This window comes from Pongo pygmaeus, chromosome 12 (assembly GCF_028885625.2).
Source record: "Pongo pygmaeus isolate AG05252 chromosome 12, NHGRI_mPonPyg2-v2.0_pri, whole genome shotgun sequence".
NCBI lineage: Eukaryota > Metazoa > Chordata > Mammalia > Primates > Hominidae > Pongo > Pongo pygmaeus.
In genome coordinates this window covers 85840783-85859119 of record NC_072385.2, presented here as the reverse complement: position 1 = coordinate 85859119, position 18337 = coordinate 85840783, and the positions used below count along the sequence as shown (strand labels likewise).

General features: G+C 37.9%; 1 protein-coding gene and 1 pseudogene across 4 annotated transcripts in view; both read right to left on the bottom strand.

The window, feature by feature from the left end:
• Positions 1-18337, bottom strand: part of FBXO11 (F-box protein 11) — a 99247-nt gene that overhangs the window by 40831 nt on the left and 40079 nt on the right. The gene's annotated exons all lie outside the window — the stretch shown is intronic.
• On the bottom strand, positions 3777-3848 carry LOC129030947 (U6 spliceosomal RNA; annotated as a pseudogene).

Here is an 18337-nt window from a genome sequence, read left to right as displayed (position 1 = left end):
CACACACACACACACACACACACACACACACCTTTCACTAAACCTTTATCAGTTCTCTTAAAACAGAGATCCCCAACCCCGGGGCCAGTTAGGAAATGGGCCACCCAGGAGGTGAGTGGTAGGCGATCAAGCAATACTGCCTGAGCTCCGCCTCCTGTCAGATCAGCCACAGCATTAGATTCTCATAGCAGTGTGAATCCTATTGTGAACTGTACATGCGAGGGATCTAGGTTGCGCACTTCTTATGAGAATCTAATTATGTGGTGCATGTCTGATGATCTGAGGTGAACAGTTTCATCCTGAAACCACCCACCCCTCTGAGCCCGTGGAAAAATTGTCTTCCACAAAACCAGTCGTTGGTGCCAAAAAAGGTTGGGGACCACTGTCTTAAAGGATAAAAAGTTAATATACAATTTAAAAGTATGCTATTTGCACACACATATATAATATCAAAATTTATTTTATAATTTCTAGATTTTACTACAAATCCTATGCTATAAATACACTACAATCTTCACTATTAATAGGAATCACAGAAATAAGTAAAGGCTTCCGGAAAATAAACAAGTTTCTTTAATTAAAAAATAATCTTTGACATCTTTGATAATAAGTGTAGCACTGAAAATTTATTTCACGATTCAAATAAGATTCCTAACTGTCTTGACTATATTTATTCTGAGGCTAGCAGAATACCTTGATTTTTATATACCCTTTACCTTGAAAGTTTGCAAAAAACTATACTATTGATTGGCTGGGGTTTAAAGTCTACACATTTTAGGTTATAAAGTTAAGAGTAGTTTATGGAATTTAATTGACACAAGTTTTTTTCCCCACAAATATACAAATTCCAATTTACTTACCCATAGTCACAGATCAGATTGGAAACTTAGGCAAATCTGTGCTACTAACAACTTTGTGTTTAGAAACAGCTCCCAGTCTCATGGCGTAAAGGAACCACACTTGACAACAGTTTCTAACACAGTTGGAAACTACCACAGCTTTTCCCTAACTGCTAAAAAAATTCACAAATGGAAATCAAGACAAAATTTAAATACTTATAAAGTTACATGATTTACTTAAAATTTAAATATTTTATAATAGCCCAAAAGTAAAGTTATAATTAAAAAAACTTTTTAATAGCTTGACTTGCTGTAAGCAAATGTTTCTGATTTTATAGTTACATTTTAAAATTATTTATTTAGGATACTGTTACATAATACTTCCATTAATGTATTCAGTTATTAACACACATACACTCTTACATTGAATTTTTGCCACTACAGGATTATACTTAAAATGACTAAAAAAAAATGTGCATTTTCCTTACTTAGTAACAATCTTCAAAAGCCAAATCTTGCCATATACTGTGCTAGGTATTGGTGAAACAGGTCAATCAAACAGAATATTGTATTTGCTCTTCAAGAGCCTAAGAGACAGACAACTAAACAAGCAGTAATAATGCAGTGTGTCACATGCTGATAAGGATAAGCAGAAAGTATTGAGGGAATATTTAAGAACATCTAATCCAATCTTAGATGATGTGAGTATTGGTGTAAGGTTTTCTGAAGAAAGTCCAAGCTGAGAAATGGATGACAACTGAGAGTCAGCTATGCAGAAGGAATAGTGTGTGTGAAGACCTGAAGGTGCTCATCTCCAGCACAGGTATCAAGGAACTGCCAGCTGCTCCATATGTATAGCTATACTATGTAGCAGAGGCCAAATTATAAAGGCTGTTACAAACACTTAAAATAATTTAGACTTTATCTTAAAAACAAAATATGGTCACTGAAGGGTATTAAAAAGAACAGTAATGTGTTCTGATTTTGGTTTTAGGAAGATCACCCAAACAATGCAAAAACAACTGGAAATGAATAGCACTGGCGGGAGGAGACCAGTAAGGGAGCTACAGCACAATACAACTCAGAGAGGAAGATGGCTACAGTAATAAATATGGAAGAAATGGATATATGAGATACAAGATAAAGCTCATAAAACCTGATGAGTGGGTATGGTGAGCTGGGGATGGAGAAGAGGTTGGAACCAAATTAATACTGATTTGGGCAATCCAATGGATGGTGGTGCCATGTACTAAGGCAGTGACTTTGGAGGTTGAAGGTGGGGAAAAAAGATGAATGAAGGGTTTGGATTTTGAGTTTTGAGGTACCTGTGAGACATTCAAGTGGAAATGCCCAACATAAAACTAAATATGTAGATCTCAAGCATTAGTGAGTAATTTGGGTTAGAAATAAGAGAATTTTGTCACTCAGAAAATATGCTACACTAGGAATGGCGAGTCAGAAAGCACAGACTAGCTATCATAGCTATCCTAATGTACATATGGTACAATACTGTTTCATGGTAGACGTGCCATTCAATTTTTGAGAGGTAGCCATATGATGTAAAGTGGACTGTTATCTGTTCATGTAAAAATTAACAATACTCTATATAGAAAATGTCCACAGATTCATGAATTTGAAATGAATTTTAAAAATAAGTAAAAAATGTCTGTGGGCCCAGAATTGACCAAAGTTCGTAACTTAGTTTGATTTCAAAGAAAATCTCCAACTGACAACTACTAATTCAAGGATTAAAGTCTCTTGAGAATAGCTTAACTTTATTTTAATTCTTTTCTGTTATGTATCACGTTCTGTTCTCCCAAGACATTTTCTCTCATTGCTTTTGGGAAAAGGAGTGTAAAAAAGTCTCTCCCCAGGATGGAACATTTAAAAATGTTTTCTTCCATTCTCATATTTGTTCCCCTAGTTTTTCACATTCAATATTTCCTAAGAGTCAAAATTCATAAAATACAAACAATAATTTTCTATTTTAACAAGCAAGAAAAAAATTTTTAAAGTTAGTAACTTCCAAAGATTTAAAATACTTAAGTTCAATCCAAGTTCAATTGGACAATGTAATTCAAAAGTAGTGTTACGTCCAAGTAGAAACTGATATGGCCAGACTTATCAAATATATCATTAATTCAAGACCAGAATGACCACAGCCCCAAATTAACAATTAAGTCAAACCTAGCTTTAGCCTAACCTTGGATTCACAGACGTCATTAACTAAATGCTATTAATTTTTTCTTTTCTTTTTTTTTTTTTTTTTTTTTGAGACAGAGTCTCACTCTCGCGCAGGCTGGAGTGCAGTGGTGTGATCTCAGCTCACCACAATCTCTGCCTGCCAGGTTCAAGCGATTCTCCTGCCTCAGCCTCCCAAGTAGCTGGGACTACTAATTTTGTATTTTTACCATGCCTGGCTAATTTTTGTATTTTTAGTAGAGATGGGGTTTCACTATGCTGTCCAGGCTGGTCTCAAATTCTTGACCTCATGCTCTGCCCACCTCAGCCTCCCAAAGTGCTGGGATTACAGGTGTGAGCCACAGAGCCCGGCCTATTAATTTTCATCTGTTTGCTAGTCATTGTGAATATAAAGGTCCGTCACTGAGGGAACTGTTCTAGTAGGGGAGTGAGATATGTAAACAAATAAAGCAATATAGTAAGTGCCATACCAAGGACACACACAGGTGTTATAAAAGTATAAAATAGGACACACAAATCGTCATATGCACACAGCTTAAAAGAAAACAATTTAGCCTATCCCTAATGTATTTTCACATAAAATTTAGAAATTTCTAGAAATGCCTTTAGTTTATGGGCCAGGAGTTTAAGAGCAAGAGTGTGAAGTATGAAAAGCAAAATGAAAATATGGCTATATTCTTATAAGCATTAAATGCTTAACCTTTCCTTTGTGAATTCACACAAGAAACAACTTTTTTTAATACAGAATGCTTTACAAATTTGCGCGTCAATCTTGGGCAGGGGCCATGCTAATATTCTCTGTATCAAGCAACCATTTTTTTTTTTTTTGAGACTTGAGTCTTGCTCTGTTGCCCAGGTTGGAGTGCAATGGCGCTATCTTGGCTCACTGCAACCTCTGCCTCCTTCAAGCGATCCTCCTGCCTCAGCCTCCTGAATAGCTGGGATTACAGGCACCTGCCACCACACCCGGCTAATTTTTGTGTTTTTAGTAGAGACGGGGTTTCACCATGTTGGCCAGGCTGGTCTCGAACTCCTGACCTCAGGTGATTCACCTGCCTTGGCCTCCCAAAGTGCTGGGATTACAGGCGTGAGCCACTGCGTCCAGCCAGCAACCATTTTATTGAAAGAAGAAAAATGGACCTCACCAGAGACAGAAAAGGATGGGGAAGGGGCTCAGCATCATCAGCTCTTTCCCAGTTCCATACTTTGACTATAATTTGTGGTACTGCAACATGATTTCTAGTAATGTTTTTTACAAATCAAGTAATCACCGACAAGAAAGGTATTAATTTGTTCTATTGACAGGCAGTTCAGGCCATTAAGCTTAAGTGAAATGCTTAAGGTTAGAAAGCCAATAAACAGTAGCAAAATAATTTTTAAGTCAATGGACTCTAGATATGATGTTTTCATTTTTACTTTTCACTACGAAGTAATTTGGGTGTCTTTTAAAACTTTATTGTATCAATACAAATGATGATGGATGATAATAATGACAGTAATTCAAATAAATAGTGCCATTATTGCTAACAGTGTACCTAATACTTACTGAAAACCTACATGTACAGGCACTCCTGTTTCAAGTGTTTTATACGTGTATCAACTCATTGAATCCTTGCATCAACTTCATAAGGGACATATTATTATTCCTATGTTACTGATGAGGAAACCAGGCAAAGAGAGGTTAGGCAACTCACACTAGGTCACACGGTATTAAGCAGCAGAGGCAGAATTTTAAATCAGATGGTTAAGCTCCGGAGCCCCCTACTCTTAATCTCTGTTATACAATTAATTTTGCTAAATAATACTGGATATATTTATTAAGAGTATATTAGCCTATAAAAGAATACCATGGAACAGGACATAAACCTTTTGGAAATGTTTAATTTGAAGATTTTTTTTGAGATGGAGTCTTGCTCTGTCACCCAGGCTACAGTGCAGTGGCACCATCTTGGCTGACTGCAACCTCCGCCTCCTGAATTCAAGCCATTCTCCTGCCTCAGCCTCCCCAGTAGCTGGGATTACAGGCACGCACCACCAAGCCCAGCTAATCTTTGTATTTTCAGTACAGACGGGGCTTCACCACGTTGGCCAGGCTGGTCTCAAACTTCTGACCTCGTGACCCACCTGCCTCGGCCTCCCAAAGTGCTGGGATTACAGGCATGAGCCACCGTGCCTGGCCCAGGAATTAAAAAAAAAAAAAAAAATACTTGTCCATGTCATATTTTATTCAAATATATAAAAATACCAAAATATTAAATCAGATCCTTTATTTTATTCATAGGTAGCTCCTCAGATGTTTTAGTATTGTAAATAGTAATATGTGGAGACAGTATAGCACAATGACTAAGGATACAGGCTCAAAAAAAACCTGGCTCTTGGTTACATTCCTGGCTTAGTAGCCACCCTGTTATCTTGCATAAGTACCTTAGCCTCTTTAGCTTAAGCTCCTCAACTGATTTTCAGTTCATCTATAAAATGGAGATAATCATGGTGCCTACCTTATAAAATTATTGTGAAGATTAAGTAAGATTGATAATACTTAACAGTACCTGGCAGAGATGACCTCTCGACGTTAGCTATCATCATAATTGAGATGGGACATTGAAAGTTACCAAGGTCCACTCAAAATATATTTCAAATTCCACCTGGAGGCTTAAAAAAAAATTATCCAATTTCATCTTCTAAAAACTCTATGAGGTAGAAATAATGATTTCTATTACAAAATATTACTCATGACAGGTATTTAGAATGGTTCTAGAAGCTTAGAAGATAATGTTAAATCCACAAATGCCAAGTGCTGACCACAGATAAAAATGAATACTGTTCCCTTTAAAGTATCAGTAGTCATTTGGAGAGACTATAAAACTATTCCAACAATCCTGCCAGTTTCAAAATATGTATCACATTAATTCTTTCCGAACTATAAAAGTATGTTCACTTAGAAAATTTGAATAAAGAAAAACACACAAAAGAGAAGACAGTTACTTAATGTCTTAGTTTAAGAATTTTTTTTTTAAACGGAGTCTCGCTCTGTCACCCAGGCTGGCGGGCAGTGGCGCGATCTTGGCTCACTACAACCTCCGCCTCCCGGTTCAAGTGATTCTCCTGCCTCAGCCTCCCGAGTAGCTGGCACTACAGGCGCGTGCCACCACACCCGGCTAATTTTTGTGTATTTTTAGCAGAGATGGGGTTTCACTGTGTTAGCCAGGATGGTCTCCATCTCCTGACCTTGTGATCCGCCCGCCTCGGCCTCCCAAAGTGCTGGGATTATGGGCGTGAGCCACCAAAGAATATGCTCAAAGAACATTCTTTGAACAATGTTTTAAACAAATTATGTAATTTGAGACACTACGTACTGCTTGGTATCTTTCTTTTTCATTGTTAATATATCATGAATATGAAATATGAAATAAGTTCATGATGCATGTCATAAAATTTTTTCTGAAACACAGTTTTCAATGGCTACAGGATATCAATGTCCCATAATTTATTTAATCAGTCCCTTGTTATTAAAGTTTACTTAACTAGTCCCCTGTTATTAAGGTTTTCTGCCTTGGCCATAGTTGTGAATTCTTTCAATCATGACAAATTTACCCTTTAGAATAAATATGATTTTTGACATTAATTCACTCAGAATCAAATGACTTATCAAGCCAAGACATATAATAGCTGACATTAAAGTACTTATTATAAAGCAGTTAGAGCATCAACATACATTTTCTCATTTGTTATAACCACCCTATGAGATTGCTACTATTATTCCCATTTTACAAATCTGGATACCGAAGTTTAGGAGAGATTAACTTTCTGGAAGTCAAACAGTAAGTGGCAGGGCTGATATTTGATTCAGAAACCCACAGTCTTAATTTCAGTTCTGTCTGGCTTCCCTAGTAACGATAATAACAAAATCAATAACACAATCAATAATACCAGCCAACAACAATAATAATGAGCAGTTAACATTTATTAACATACCAGGCACTGTAATAATTAATTTATTCCTATAAAGGAAAACCTAGGTGTTATTAGTCCAATTTACCAATTCTGTCCCCAGGACTTTTTTTTTTTTTTTTTTTTTAAACCTACCTATCTATACCTTTATTCACTGTGGTCCTACTGCTTAGAACACCCTCTCTTTTCTCTCTACTTAATGTTTACTGTTCAGTCAAACCTCATGTTCTCTATAAAGTTTTCCACAACTTTCCCATCTTAGACTTATTTGTAATTACAACTTGTAAAAAGTCAAGTCAAATATGGAGTATTAGAAAGAAAACTATGAATACTGGGAGTAAAGTGAATAAAATAAAAATAAATAAATAAATAATAGAAAACTGTACCTAGCTGTATGACTGGACAAGTCAATTAACCTCTCTAGAATTCAATTCTTTGCCTGCAAAATGAGAGGGACAAACTAGATCAGCAGTTCTCAAAGCATAAATTAATTAGAATTATGTGGAAATGTGGTTAAAACAGATTGCTGGGCTCCACCTCCGTAATTTCTGATTCAGAAAATTAGGGAGGAATGAGAATTTGCAATGCTAACACATTCCCAGGGATGCTGATGGTGGTGGACCAGGATCACGCTTTGAGAACCATGGGAGTCAAAGAAAAGTCTTTGAATGCCAAGGTAAAAGAACTGATCTTTATGCTGTTTTTTTTTTTTTTTTTTTTTAGTGGAAAAATTTCAATTCCTGTTGTAATATTCATCAAACCTTTTATTAAGAGATGGCTTTGGCAGCAATGTGCATATAAGAAACTAAGGCACAATAAAAAAGACTCCTTCAATATCAGCAATAAATGAGAAAAAGGCCTGGATTAGGGTGGTGGTAGTAAGAACAGGAACAAAATAGAACATGAAATCAGGAATCACTTTCTAGAATTGTGAGATCACTATATCACTTTTAGGGATTTAGTGTTCAAGTTACTTTCTTAGTACATTTCAATTTCTAATGTTTAAAATTAAAAATCTGGGTGAAAATGACAGACTAGGTAGACTCATTTTTTTTTTGTTTTTGTTTTTGTTTTTGTTTTTGAGACAGGGTCTCACTGTGTCTCTCAGGATAGACTGCAGTGGCGTGATCACAGCTCACTGCAGCCTCAACTTCTGGAGCTTAAGGGATCCTCCCACACCTCAGCCTCCTTAAGTAGCTGGGACCAAAGGCGCACGTTTGTTTTTTGTAGAGATGGTCTCACCACGTTCCCAGGCTTGTAGGTAGACTCATTTTATCTCCAAGACTATTTAATGTAATTAGTAAGAAAATAAAAAGATATAAACCCCTACAACAAAGAAAACAGGATGGACACCATTAGTGTACATAAGGAATTTCAACAGATTTCTGGAACACACAAAAATAAAGCAATGTGGCCAGGTACAGTGGCTCATGCTTGTAATCCCAGCACTTTGGGAGGCCAGAGTGGACTGATCACCTCAAGTCAGGAGTTCAAGTCCAGCCTGACCAACATGGTGAAAACCCATCTTTACTAAAAATACAAAATCGGCCGGGCGTGGTGGTGGTGCATGCCTATAATCCCAGCTACTTGGGAGGCTGAGGCATGAGAATTGCTTGAACCTGGGAGGCAGAGGTTGCAGTGAGCCAAGATTGTGCCATGGCACTCCAGCCTGGGCAACAAGAGCAAAACTCCATCTCAAACAGTTTAAAAAAAAAAAAAAAAGGAATGTTGCCTGGTGAAGTAAAGTAGAAAAAGCTATATTGCCTGGTAAAATATAGATGAGCCTACAACAGAAGACAGAGATATCAAGTTCCTTCAAAACCTGAGCAAAAGCCAGGCATGGGGTGCACACGTGCAGTTCCAGCTACTCAGGAGGCTGAGGCAGGAGGATCACTTCAGCCTAAGAGTTCGAGGCTGCAGTGTGCTATCATTGCATTATGCACTCCAAGCCTAGGCAACCAAGTGGAATCCTGTCTCTAAAGACGAAAAACAAACAAAAACCTCAGAGAAGCTTTCAACTCAGAAAATGCAAGTACAACAAAGGACACAGTGATATGTGGATCTCAAAACAAGCCAAATCTCATCAAACCACCAAACAAGCATAAAGATAGATTAAATAGATGTCCAGACACACAGAGACTTATAAAGTTAATCTTCTCCACAATCTTTCTTAAGAAATTACTTGAAGACATATTTCAGCAAAACTAAGGAGTAAACACCAAAAGAGGAAGACACGGTATGCAGCAATTAATGGACTATCTCAGGAAAGCAACAAAGAGAAGGAATCCCATGATAAAGGGTATAAAATAGGTCCAAAGAAACCAGTATACATTGCAAGAGGGCTCTGGGAATGAAATGTCCTTGAAAAAAACAGTTAATAGATTAGATAGTAGGGAACTTGGAAAAACTTGAGGACATAAAAGACCGTAAGTGGTATGTAAAAAAGAATCCATCAAAACAGCTAGAAATAATCTTTTCAGTGGCCTACGAACAGTTGTATCAGTTAGTGGAGAACGAAACATAATTTTAGCACATATTCAGCACTACAGAGGTAAAATGTCCATATTCGTAAGGTGAACATTTACTTTTTAACTTCAACAATCAACCTACATATAAATCAATGAAGAAAACTTCACTAACAGTAGGATAATTATGTTACCAACTGTGATAATGAAAATGTAGAACTGAAACAGCACAGTGTAAAAGGCAAGAACCATGAATGTCATAATACAAAGGAGGGAGTCTATAGATATTATCCAAGTGGAAGAAACATAAAATTAAGCTTTAAGTATATGATTTAAAGCTATACTGGGATGAGTTGGATGGTAAGAATGTTGTATGTAGACCATCACAGCAGAACTTAATAGACAATGTTTAAATGTGATAAATGGGATAAACTCTGAGCAGCCAATATAGACATTACACTATTTATGCACAGAAACTCATCTACTTTATTCAAAGTTCACCACTCAGGATCTTTACTTTGCACACAATTCTTTTAATTAGGGCACCAGATTTCCAAGTTTGCATACCTAACAGTGCATGTGGATTTATTAGAGATTACAAAATCAGTATATAAATTGCCCCATAAACAAACAACATGCCATTTGTTTGGAGAGAAAAGATATACAAAGCCATTAATGAGCAAAAAGGTATTTTTTTTTTTTTTTTAAATCAGCAGAGACAGGGTTTTGTTTTGTTGCCCAGGCTGGTCTCAAACTCTTGGCTTCAAGTGATCCTCCTGCCTCAGCCTCCCAAAGTGTTGGGATTATAGTCGAGAGCCACCATACCTGGCCAGTAATTTTATGGTCTCATACAGACATATATATAGCTATACTATATATACAACCAGATCATGTGAGACAAGTAAAGACTACAAATATAAAATAAGATGCTGTATCTGCAGTACAACTGATCTACATAGAAGCTTAGAAAATCAATAAAAGTAATCATTGGGGGTAGATTTCATAGCAGGGATAGGGATGTGGTTTAAGGGTAATATAAGGACAGACCATGAAAGATGAAAAACTACATGTTCAGAGAGAAGGGACATTAACAAATGAGCAAAGCTAACTCAGGAGCTTTGTCACGAGAAGCCACAGTAAACTCGAGAAGGAAGTCTTCAGAAACTCAAAGTCATTGAATGAATATACAAAACTGGCAGACGCAGGACTACAGAAATATTTTTTAGGCAAGCCTGTTTCTTCCCACCAAAATTACAAGATAGCCTTTGTGGCTGGAAATACAAGAATCATAAGGCAGATGCAGCAGACTTTTAAAAATCGCCATTATTTTGTGCTTTATATGGGCAAATATATATATACACACACACACACACGTACATATATTTCAAATCTTTACCAAAGTAGATGAAATATCGCATTAAAGAACAGCAGATGGCGCCAAAATATCTTTTTAAAAAAATCATTGCCTTGGGTCACTATAAAAGAGTGTAAACTAGAAAAAAAAATACAAATTATCCAAGTTTTCATGTAATAAATCTACAGACTGATGTCAATAACAATGTTCTAAAGCATGAGTACTTAATGAGTATTTAATAAGTACTTAATGAGTACTTAATGAAAAACAATACAGGCCAGGCGTGGTGGCTCACGCCTGTAATCCCAGCACTGCCCAGGTGGGCAGATCACCTGAAGTCAGGAGCTCGAGACCAACCTGGCCATCATGGTGTATCCCCGCCTCTACTAAAAATACAAAAATTAGCCGGGCATGGGGTTACATGCCTGTAATCCCAGCTATTCAGGAGGCTGAGGCAGAAGAATCCCCTGAACCTGGGAGGCAGAGGTTGCAGTGAGCTGAAATCGTGCCATTGCTCTCCAGCCTGGGCAACAGAGTGAGACGGTCTCAAAAAAAAAAAAAAAAGAAAAGAAAAGGAAAAAAAACCATAATACAAATGCAAAAACCTGAACTGACTTATCTAGAAAAAGGGTCGGGCGCAGTGGCTCATGCCTGTAATCCCAGCACTTTGGGAGGCCAAGACGGTTGGATCACGAGGTCAGGAGTTCAAGACCAGGTCAACATGGTAAAACCCCGTCTCTACTAAAAATACAAAACTTAGCCGGGCGTGGTGGCACGGGCCTGTAATCCCAGCTACTCAGGAGGCTGAGGCAGGAGAATGGCTTGAACCCGGGAGGCAGAGGTCGCAGTGAGCAGAGATCGCGCCACTCTGCACTCCAGCCTGGGTGACTGAGCAAGACCGTCTCAAAAAAAAGAAAAAAAAAAAGAAAAGAAAAGTATTAATAGCTATAAAATTAAAGGAATTCATATCAACATTTACTTCAACTCTTAATGGCACTAACAGAACTGATGAGCAATACAGGTAATTTAAAGCCACTCTTCAGAGATACGCATTTCCTTTCTTGATTCTAGGATGCGATGTATAAGCAGAAACACTACAATAAAATGTACCCAACTAATCTGAAGATCATCCAGAGTTCAAAATATTAAAATACAAAAATAAAAAATGAAAAAAAATTAAGGATTTAGAGAACTTGTGCCAAAGTCAATGGTTCACTTTTATCATGATATTGGAGTTAAGACTGAATTCAATTTCAGATGTCTTGGAGGATTTTTTTAAAAAAGATTAAACTAATTTCACCAACTGGTGCTGTGAAGAGAGGTAGGGAAAAACTTGGCAAAGATTTAAAAGTAACAGGCTCTAGATGATTTACATACATACACAAAAAGAGTACATTTTCATAAATGGATGAGACCTCAAGAAAGATTCTCTTCCAATCTCTTGTATACAAATAGCTGAAGCTTTACTCTTGTCTTTCTTATTTGTAGCCCTCTAAGTGTTTTCACAGTTACGCTTTCAAGGTAGCCGGGGGTTTACACCCTTCAAGCACCGAAACAGAACTTTAATCATTTTGATTAAAAATATTTTCAAAGCCAATTATGTTGTCTTTTAAGACAAGAATATTCTTAAAATAATATTAATACTTTCTTATTATAAGATAAGCATTAGGATCATGAAATAGTCTATTATTTTGTGCTAGGATGAGACCTGAGATTCTGAGGCCCCATTTATCAGTACAAAGCTATTTTCTAGAATAAGTTATCCTAAATGTTTAGTTTGAGATTCTCATGAAAAGTTCATAGACTTTTCCCCCCTTTCTTGCGGTCATGTTGCTGTTTCTAGCTGTCCATGGCCTAACTATAAAATCCTCTATTCTCTGATAAACCGATAAAATAAGCTTACTAGACATGTCTGTTTTTAAAGTAAGAGTAAACAGGCACTAAATGAGAGCTTAAGAGATTTTTTCCAAGAAAGAACATAGGTTTTAGAACTACGCTATGCTGCTCAGAAGTCTTTACTGCTTCTGTTTCTTAGTGTTAAATGAAACTGCTGGGCACTTTATTCCAAATAGTTAAACTACTCATTTTATCACTGTGCCCTGACTAGCTAACTCATTTGCCAGAGAGCACAGAACCAAAGAATCTCCAACAGCCAGGGCATGAGAAATTGGCTATATTTCTCATGGCTAGCTAATAAATTTAAACAACAATTTTGAATGTAAGTTTTCAATGCTTAGCCTTAAGAATTATTTTACCCTGGATTTTTTTTTTTTTTTGGAGACAGAGTCTTGCTCTGTCACCCAGAGTGGAGCGCAGTGGCACAATCTCAGCTCACTGCAACCTCCGCCTCCTGGATTCAAGCAATTCTCCTGCCTTAGCATCCCAAGTAGCTGGGACTACAGGCGCATGCCACCACGCCCAGCTAATTGTATTTTAGTAGAGACAGGGTTTCATCGTGTTGCCCAGGCTGGTCTCGAACTCCTGAACTCAGAAAATCCGCCTGCCTCGGCCTCCCAAAGTGCTAGAATTACATGCGTGAGCCACCACGCCCAGCCTACCCTGGGTTATTAACTAAGGCTAAAACTCTTTCCTGCAGGAGAGAGAGAGAAAGAAAGTCAAACCAAACAGTCACATAGAATAACTGTTCCACTGGAAAATAGGAAAAAAAAAAAAATTAGTTGTTTTCCCCTACTTTTTTTTTTTTTTTGAGACGGAGTTTCGCTCTTGTTGCCCAGGCTAGAGTGCAACGGTGCAATCTCGCCTCACCGCAACCTCCACCTCCCGGGTTCAAGCAATTCTCCTGCCTCAGCCTCTGGAGTAGCTGGGTTTGTATTTTTAGTAAAGTCACTATGCCCAGCTAAGTTTGTATTTTTAGGAGAGACGGGGTTTCTCCATGTTGGTTAGGCTGGTTTTGTAATTGACTTCATAATATTCATTCTATCCCATATGAATAGCCTGACCCTTTTTTTTTTTTTTTTTTTTTTGAGACAAGATCTTGCTCTCTTGCTCAGGCAGAAGTGCAGTGGCACAATCATGGCTCACTGCAGCCTCGATCTCCTGGGCTCAAGCGATCCTTCCACCTCAGCCTCCCAAGTAGCTGAGTCCACAGGTACATACCACCATGCCCAGCTAATTAAAAAAATTTTTTTTGGAGAGATGGTGTCTTGCTGTATTGCCCTGACTGGTCTTGAATTTCTGGGCTCAAGCAATCCTCCCATCTCAGCCTCCTAAAGTGCTTGGATTACAGAAGTGAACCACAGCACCCAGCCCATTTATGGTGACTCCATACCCTAGGATTGGCAGGTCCAAGCCAATGTGGCCCAATGAGACACAAGAAGTTAACTTGCTTGGTTTTGGCTTCTGGGAAAGAGACATCCTTCTCTCTTTTCTCCTGATAGATACAAACAAGGATGACGGATGCATTATTTAAAGAAGGCAGCCATCCTAGGTCCTTAAGGAGAACTAACCTAAGGCCCATGTTGGCACAATGAATAGGGCACAGCTAAGACAACAGCATAAAATCAAAGACAAAACTTCTTGTCATGTAAGCTTAAGTTTTCTTTTCTTTTTCTTTTTTTTTCTTGAGATAGAATCTTGCTCTGTTTCTGTTGCCCAGGCTGGAGTGCAGTGGCACAATCTCAGCTCACTATGACCTCCGCCTCCCAGGTTCAGGCGATTCTCCTGCCACAGCCACCTAAGTGGCTGGGATTACGGGCGCACGCTACTATGCCTGGCTAATTTTTTTTATTTTTTATTTTTAGTAGAGATGGGGTTTCACCATGTTGGCCAGGCTGGTCTCAAACTCTTGACCTCAAGTGATCCGCCTGTTTCGGCCTCCCAAAGTGCTGGGACTACACAGGTGTGAGCCATCGTGCCTGGCCAGTTTTCTTATAGTTTAAGCCAATTTAAATCAGATTTAAGTTACATCCAAAAGCATCTTGAAATCTGAAAAAGCTCCACTGTTCAAGATACATAACCAGGGTTGAAAGCCATTGGACTAGAGCAGTAATAGCCTGAAATTCAAAAGAAATTAAACAAAGGGGGGGAGATATGAAGAAATGGAAAGGAAAATGAAAATAAGAATCAAAATCTAATCTGTGGGGCAAACTTGTTTTTTTTTTTTTTTTAGAGATAATGTCTTGTTATGTTGCCCAGACTGGTCTTGAACTCCTGGGCTCAAACAATCCTCCTGCTTCAGCATTCCAGAGCAGCTAGGACTATTGTGCCACCACGCCTGGCTAAAAGGGCAAATGTTTAATCATAAAAATGTAAGTGCAAATCTCAAAATATGCACAATGTATAATTATTTCTCTGGATCATCTTTTAGCAGTGATCACCACAGTACAAGTACATAAATGCTGTATAATAACTGTAACAAATCTAAGAACAATTAGCCCAAAGACTTACAGCAGCTTCAAAAACGTTTTCAGCCTGGCGTGGTGGCTCACAACTGTAATCCCAGCACTTTGGGAGGCTGAGGTGGACAGATCACCTGAGGTCAGGAGTTTGAGACCAGCCTGGCCAACATGGCGAAACCCAATCTCTACTAAAAGTACAAAAATTAGCTGGGCGTGGTGGCACATGCTTGTAATCCCAGCTACTTGGGAGGCTAAGGCAGGAGAATCGCTTGAACCCTGGAAGCAGAGGTTGCAGTGAGCCGAGATCGCGCCATCACGCTCCAGCCTGGGTGACAAGCGTAAAACTGTGTCTCAAAAAAAAAAAAAAAACAAACACCATACACACACAAAACAAAACGAAACAAAAGTTTTCCCCTTGCCTTCAAATCTATTTCAATATAGAAAATAAAACCAAAACATTGTTGTTAGATTAGCTCAACATATAGTAGTCTCAAGTTAAAAATGCTATAGGAGAGCTAATGAGCTAATCATTAAATTAGAATTCTATTTACACTTTCTTGTTAGGAATAATCACTAGTTGATTTTATAAAAGATATTCTTTCAAGCCAATAGAGAAACAGAACTAAATAAAAATATACTTTAATTTCTACAAGTACTCTTAAGCAGCTCATTTACATGGCTCTGAAACAACCCAGCTAAAGAAAACTTAAGTGAAACCTATAATCAAATCATAAGGGCATTAGTTTAATAAACTCTTCTTTAAAGAAAGGGTCTACAGACAGCTCCTAATTTATGAAGTACCTAAATAAAAGTGGGAACTTTATTTCAAAAGTTTCCCCTAGTTCTCACTAGACCTAATATTTTGGGGTTATGGCATAACAATTTTTCAAGGAACTGGTTAAATCTGAAGAAATACAGCATCCTCCTCTAGAACACAAAGGCCGGGTGCGGTGGCTCATGCCTATAATCCCTGCCTAAGGTGGGCAGATCACTTGAAGTCAGGAGTTTGAGACCAGCCTGGCCAACATGGTGGAACCACGTCTCTACTAAAAATATAAAAATAAGCTGGGTATGGTGGCACATGCCTGTAATCCCAGCTAATTGGGAGGCTGAGGCAGGAGAACTGCTTGAACCCTGGAGGTGGAGGTTGCAGTGAGCCAAGATCGTGCTAATGCACTCCAGCCTGGGAAACAGAGTGAGACTCTGTCTCAAAAAAAAAAAAAAACCAAAACCCCATAAAGATAAATCGATAAATCTAAAGCTGGATTTAGGGTCTTGCTATTTTGAACAAAATGGTAGTCAAGTTACAACACGGCATACGTGCTGGAATTTTTAATTTATTTCCATTAAAAAGCTGGTAATTTGGTCATGTTTACAAAGGCATGTGACTTCACTGATCTTCACAGTTATAAGACTAACATAACTATGGTAGTTAAACAGAATCCCTCCTAATTAAATGTTCCTATTCATTAAATATAAAAAAGCATTTATTAAGTACTCATGGTATTTCATAAGAAACCATATAAAGATAATGAAAGAAACAGAAACTACCTTTGAACAACTCATAATTAAAGACAGGAATTGGCTGGGCGTGGTGGCTCACGCCTGTAATCTCAGCACTTTGGGAGGCCAGGGCAGGCAGATCACCTGAGGTCAGGAGTTCGAGACCAGCCTGGCCAACATGGCAAAACCCCATCTCTACTAAAAATACAAAATTAGCCAGGTGTGGTGGTGTATGCCTGTAATCTCAGCTACTCGGGAGGCTGAGGCAGGAGAATTGCTTGAACCCGGGAGGCAGAGGTTGCAGTGAGCGAAGATCTCACCACTGCACTCCAGGCTGGATGACAAGAGTGAAACTCCATCTCAAAAAAAAAAAAGACAAAAATAAACAAGAATCTAGATTAAATAATGGTAAATAAGAGCCTAGATTTAATAAATTATTTATGTTATAAACAAACAATAGAGGCTTCTGTCAAGATGAATAAAAGTCCACAGAGGTCAGGTAAATCACTAACTTACTCACTAGGGCAATGGCACATCTATGAATTAGGTATTTTCACCCACATCAAGTGACAGAATTGAAAAGAAGCAAAGCCTTGAAATTTAGTTCTACTAAATGAATCAACATGTATTACAATAGTCTGTTATGTGAGACAAGAACACTCTTTCCTCATTTATTTGCCAACAATACTTTAAGTAAAATATTAGTGTAACACTTGACAAGACTTTCATTCTACGTGTACAAACAAAACACCTGGGCACTCGTTAGTTTAAACCTATTTATAGAGTAAAATTTTCTTAAACTAAAAATTTCCTGAACTCTTTCCTGTTTCCACAGGAATTAACAGAGTTGTGTTAATTGTAGATATATATGAACCACAGTGCCTGGCAGGTAATAAGTGCTCAATAAATACCCATCAATAAACAAACTGCAGCAGAACCTGATTGTATCTTTGTGACAGAAACTGCTATCACCCCAAATCTATTTACCCCTTCTGTGATAGAACCCAGATTTTAACCTGCACAGATGAACATCTTGAATAAAGCTCACATTTCTCAGCTGCTCTTATTACTGAGTTGGCCATCTGACTAGGTTTTGGCCAATGGGATACATGGCCAATGGGCTACATGTGTCCTGTATGACTTCTGAGATATGTTCTAAAAGAAAGGAAGAAGGCCCTTCTTCACCCTTTCTGCTTCCTGCTAGGAAGAATGTTGGAGAGTGAACAAATAGTTTGAACCATAAAGGCTGTGTTTACAGACTGCAGACTAATAAATAAAACAGGGGCCTAGGTCCCTAATATCATAGTGGAGCCTTCATACCAACTCTAGATGCTTACCTGTAGACTTTCATCACAACAGAGAGGAATAAACTTCTATCTTGTCAAACAACTGTTGTTTTGGGTTTCCTGTCACTCTGACAGATCTGATTTTAATTAATAGTCATACAAAGTAAAAACACTCTACATTTGTGTAAAAATCTTAAATAAATTTAAGACATTGGTGGAAATAACATGGGATATTATTAGAGTCAACAAAATGTGTTCAAATACCAGCCCCAATACTTAGCTATATGATTGTGGGCAGACACTCAGCCTCATTGAGCCTCAGTTTCCACATGGGTAAAATGGCAGAAAAATTTTTACTTCTGAGAACCACTGTGAGGAT